This window comes from Triticum aestivum, chromosome 2A (genome assembly GCF_018294505.1).
Source record: "Triticum aestivum cultivar Chinese Spring chromosome 2A, IWGSC CS RefSeq v2.1, whole genome shotgun sequence".
In the NCBI taxonomy this organism is placed as follows: Eukaryota; Viridiplantae; Streptophyta; class Magnoliopsida; order Poales; family Poaceae; genus Triticum; species Triticum aestivum.
Window position 1 is genome coordinate 740,315,178 of NC_057797.1, and position 5,033 is coordinate 740,320,210.

The window sequence follows — 5,033 nt, forward strand, 5'->3', positions numbered from 1 at the left end:
TTCCCGGCCTCTGCACCAACTAAGGATGCATACGGCCATTTTAGTATGAGTACCAAGATAAACATGGTCCTCAGAATTTTTTAAATGAGTATCAAGATATTTCTTGATGAGTGGTTCCACCACACATCAAGCTTGATCCTCAATAAACTGGGGAAAACCCCTGTGCATCACCTGTCAATTCTGGGAATTGAACTCGGGTCGTTGGGTTGCACAACCACATACCCAACCACTGAGCCAAGGCTCTCTCTGCTCCAAATTACTAGCCTATCTGTTGAAAACATGTGCGGTTTACCATAATCAAAGGTTTTATCCGTTCTCCTTTTTTAGTATCGAAAGTTGACAAAGTGAAGGATTCTTTCATGGTGTTGGTATTAAAAGCTGTATTTGACCTCTCACTCCCATATACGTTCATTTTAGCACTTCTTAAGAATGTTCAAGCTTGTAAAATAGAATCCGCCCAGTCATTTATCGAGGCATCGTATTTGAGTTATTTACATTTTTATTTCAATCTTAACCTACCATCTTCTCTCAGTATGAGTGGGCACCACATGATGCAAATGTCAAATGATCCTTCTATATGTTCTCACCTCATTTTTTTCCCACTACAACAGGAGCCCTCATTTATGCTTTTCACATTTTGTTATCTATATATTGATGAAAAGTTCTACCATTCTATTGTAATAATAGACGGGTGCAGCAACGCGCGCCAATCATGATCTAGTAGTATGTTGTGACTAGAAGGTAAACACATCAATTGTTCTTTGTAATGTTAATTTTTTTTCTTCCAAATCTTATATTTCTCAACACATGGAGGATGTTGGCTATGGCATTGGCTGATGAGGCATCGCAGCAACCTACCCCAACCTCAACCTCGAAAGCTAGGAAGTTGACCCCGAAGAGAAGGAAGATCTAGTGTTGTGCATCATCTTCTATGTTCTCTATGCTTTCGGTTGTAATATGTCAGACTTGGCAGCCCCTACTAATTTGTGCAACATCATAGCCTTATATTAGATGATGTATGAAAATGTGAAATATCAGTTTTATGCTATATTGTGTTCAATTTGTGTGATGGTACATGAATATGTTCATCTCAAAAGATATGTTATATTTTGGATCATATGTGTATAATTTTTTGTGAAAAGTCAGAAAAACAAACAAAATGATGTCCAAATTGGGCCAAAATGCTGCCCAAATTTTGAACATTTTTTTAACAACCCAGAAAAATTGAAATAATTCCATAAAAACACCATATACATGTGACTATTCTGGTATAATTTGAGCTCATTTGGATGAGACATTTTGGAGGAAATTCAAATTCAATTTTTCAGTTGTAAATTTTGACCAAATTTTGAAAGTCCTTGAAAAATATTCTAAAATTTACAGAAATTCAACAATGAAATTCTAACTATGCTGGGAAATTTTCAACTTATTTCGATCAAAGGTTCAACGTTTCCATGCATTTCAAGTTTCAGATCAACTAGTTTGACCAGATTTTGAAAGTTATCAGAATAAATTCGAAAAATTACAGAAATTTAACAATCTAATAATAAATATTCTGGGAAATTTGCAGCTCATTTGGATCAATGGTTGGAGAGCAACTTCAATATGATAAAACACTCTCAAATGACAAAGTTTGGCATCATGGCGTACATACAGTACTGTCCAAGAAAAAACATTACTACATAACTCTTACAATCTGATTACATCTCTTGCAACAACACTAACAACTACTACTTCACAAGCTTAACACCACTAGTCTTTCGAGCAGCAGCAGGTTGAGACGGGGAGCAGCGGCGGCCGGCAAGAGCAGCTCGTGGAGACGCCGTGAGCACCAGGGGGGGCGAGGAGATGCAAGAGGAGCAAGAGGGAGAGGTGGTGGCGGGGCAGCAGGGGCCTCCGGGGAGCAGCAGGGCGACGGCAGCGGTGGCGGCTGTGTCAGGAGTGAGCACGGGCTAGAGTTCATCCCGATTGAGGGAGCAGACTGTGTGTTTTAGTCAAACAGGTAAAAGGGCAAAAGTGTCCGCTGCATTGTGCACTTAAGTCATTTCTTCTTTGCGAAGATTATTTTTGTGTACACAAGTGGCAAAAGAACAAAGTGCGAACTAAGGTGTGGCATCTGATCAATTACAATGTAATCTGTGGCAAAATACCAAAGCCCAAAGTAAAGGGTGGCAAATAATCAAATCGCCCTTTTTTTGCGGTGGAAGCTCGCAGTGGTAGTTGACGGTACGTGATGCACGACATCCGGAGATGACGGTAGTACTAGAACACTTGCATGGCTTCTACGGCTAGCTGTAAAGGTGTCCCGGTGCAATGTGCTAAAAATAACTGTCACTTTGTACTACAAGCTGTATCGTTTTCGTGCAGCAGCAGAGCGTGCACTCGCCTGACAAGATGTTGAACGTGGCCGGCCGGCGCCCGTCGATGTGCTACCAAGTCGAAATGTTCACCCTCGGTAAGACCACATCCGGCAGGAGCAGCTACGCCACTGGGCTGTTCGGCCCACGGGAGCTAAACGGGGCCACCACCGGCATCGGGTGCACGTCGAACGTGGTGCTGGCAGTGGCAGAGCTTAGCGCCACCTCCGCGCCGGCATCCGACTCCACGTACCTCCTTATGGCGTCGCCGGCATCGGCGGGGAGCAAGCGGTCGTCCGCCACGATTGCCTCGCCGCTCTGCCCGGTGTTCGCGAGCACCATCCCGATGCCGCCCGCCGCTTCACCACCTGCCCCTTTTCCGCGCGCCGCGGTCACACAGGACTTTCACCTTGCGCTTGAGTGCCGTTTGACTTTTCTCTTGTGCATCTGAGGTTGTGTCAAGATACGTGCGTTGGGTTGGGAGCGCCCGCCGCTGATGTGGCAAAATTCGTTGTGCTATGAACCATCTCGCCTCTTTGCGTTGGTGTTGGCGTGTTGCATGGCTCCGCCCGCCGCTGCCGGAGTAGCGAGCCCACCGGCTCCTCCGCGGAATCATGCGGATGGTCTACTCCCTATGAGCGGCGGCGGCGCTGCTGCTGCTGATCCAGGCTGGCGCGCACGCGGCGCCTGTGCAAAGCATCAACACCGTCGCCGTCCGGTCCACGACTGCCTGCCACAAGCTCCCGGCTCAGGACCGGCGACCGGCGCAGCCGCCCGACACCGTCGCTTGCTGAGGTCATGGCACAAAGGCCGAGGTCCGTGAGGCGCAAGGTGGACGCCGTCGCTGCGGGAAGACAGCCTCCGCCTGAATCCCGATGTTTCCCACCGGCGCGCCCGGGCCCGGCTGCTCCTCGCCAAGCCCGGCGCCCAGCTCGTGAGAGCACCGCGCGCGGATCGTCCAACATGAACGCGCGCCCGAGCTACTTCCTACGGGGCTACGATGCAATTGGATACATGATGGGGCGGTGGCGTTCCAGTGCGGCGGCTGCGACACCCTGCTCACCGTCCGGAAGTGCAACACCAACTGGTTTGACACAGCTTCGTCCCCCAAAAACCAATCAACCGCCTGCTTCCGTGCATTCGTGCTGCGGTGACCAAAAGCGTCGAGCAGCACATGTGCCCAACTCAAAGTTGCAGCCTCTTCTTGTTATCAAGTTGGATCTGGACACGGTTGCCAACTTGGGCTGGAGGCGGCGGGCAGCCAGAGTGCCAGACAGCCATGGGGACTGCTACTGCAGAGGCCTGGTGCTTGCGGAGTTCTCTTCCGGAGTTTGCAAGGCTTCCGCTGGGCGGCGGTTCGAAAAGGCGCTAGGTAGATCGGTGATGATTTGCGCCGGCGGGGGCGAGATTTTTCACGACAACGGCTGTATGTAAGCAAGCTTGAAAATATATTATAGGTAAGCCAATTTTCTCGGCCGTTAGATTAAAGATCCAACGGCCAACCTTCTTTCTTCTACCTCTAGCTTTCTTCCCTCTCCAACCGTTCCTCCTCACACAGACTTACTTACCCAAATTAGAAAATTACAAATTCAGTCAACTTATATATTGTGACTTGTGAGAAACTATACCGAATCAAGTATCGTAGCTCATACGGAGTGAGTATATGATGGTGTAAATTAAGAACTAGCGCGACGCATATGTCTCTCCGACGCTCATTGCTCAAAGGCTCAGTAGCAGTGCAGGGGCAGGGGCAGCAGGCGCCGTAAAGCATGTGAACTGGTCCGGCGCCTCGCCAAGGTGGCCGCAGAGGCCACCGGAGTTCTCGCAGTCTCTGCACCTCCCTTCCAGCGCCCGCGTCCACCTCAGTTCGAAGCCTCTCCACAGAGCCCGGAAAACGCGGTAGATCCACCTGCTTCCCCCCAGCGACGACCTGAGCACCGGCATCCCCACGACGTCCTGGCAGAGGCTGTTGAACTCGTACGGAAGAAGGTAGTCACCGTCCCGGAACGCGTAGCCCTGCTCCAGTGCTCCCCCCTAACCTAATTTCGGAGGGGTATTTTTGTCCCTGCGAATTTGTTTTTTTCCTGGCCCGCCACAGCCCAGATCCAAGCCCTGTCTAGCCCTGTATAACCCAGAACGTATACGTACAGTACCTTGGTCCGAAAAAAAACATCACACGACCCCACGTCCACGTAAGACCTGCCGAATCCAATCATTCACGCGAGCAGCTCCATCAATCTCGCGAGCATTGACGCAGCTCCATAAGTCACGTAGTAGATCTCCAGTGGCGGCTATCTCGTCGCCAGCGATCTCGTCGGACAGCGAGCGCGACAACGTCGTGAATCTCCAACGAGCGCGCACAGGTACCACATCCCGCGTCCCCCCTCTAGTCTCGCTCGCGGCAACATCGAACGAACTGCCGCCGCCAGTGGTAGTGGTTAACCTAGCGGGGCGGGTAACCTAGCTACCCGGCGGCGCATGCGATCGTGGATCTTATTCCGGTAGTGCTGCTCCTCGTGATCTGGGTTCACGTAGCGTCGGTTGCCGTCGGCTGTGCGCACCACCGGTATCGTTATTTGATGTGGCGGCTAACCTAGGTATCCGGCGCCAGAGGTAATCACAGATCAAGCTAGGTTTTGAGATCGTGCAGTTCCTCGCGATTGAAAGTGATCACGA

The 5,033-nt window shown here is 50.2% G+C and overlaps 1 long non-coding RNA gene across 2 annotated transcripts in view; it reads left to right on the forward strand.

Annotated features, from left to right (window-relative positions):
• Window positions 1–1,048, forward strand: part of LOC123190767 (uncharacterized) — a 3,454-nt gene extending 2,406 nt beyond the window's left edge. Inside the window, exons 2-3 of one of the 2 annotated variants that reach the window (XR_006496559.1) lie at window positions 688–741; window positions 814–1,048. This is a non-coding gene — a long non-coding RNA (uncharacterized lncRNA). Of the gene's footprint in view, window positions 1–611 lie in introns of both variants that reach the window. The other variant, XR_006496560.1, reaches the window with a different exon arrangement.
• Window positions 1,049–5,033: the final 3,985 nt, after the last annotated feature.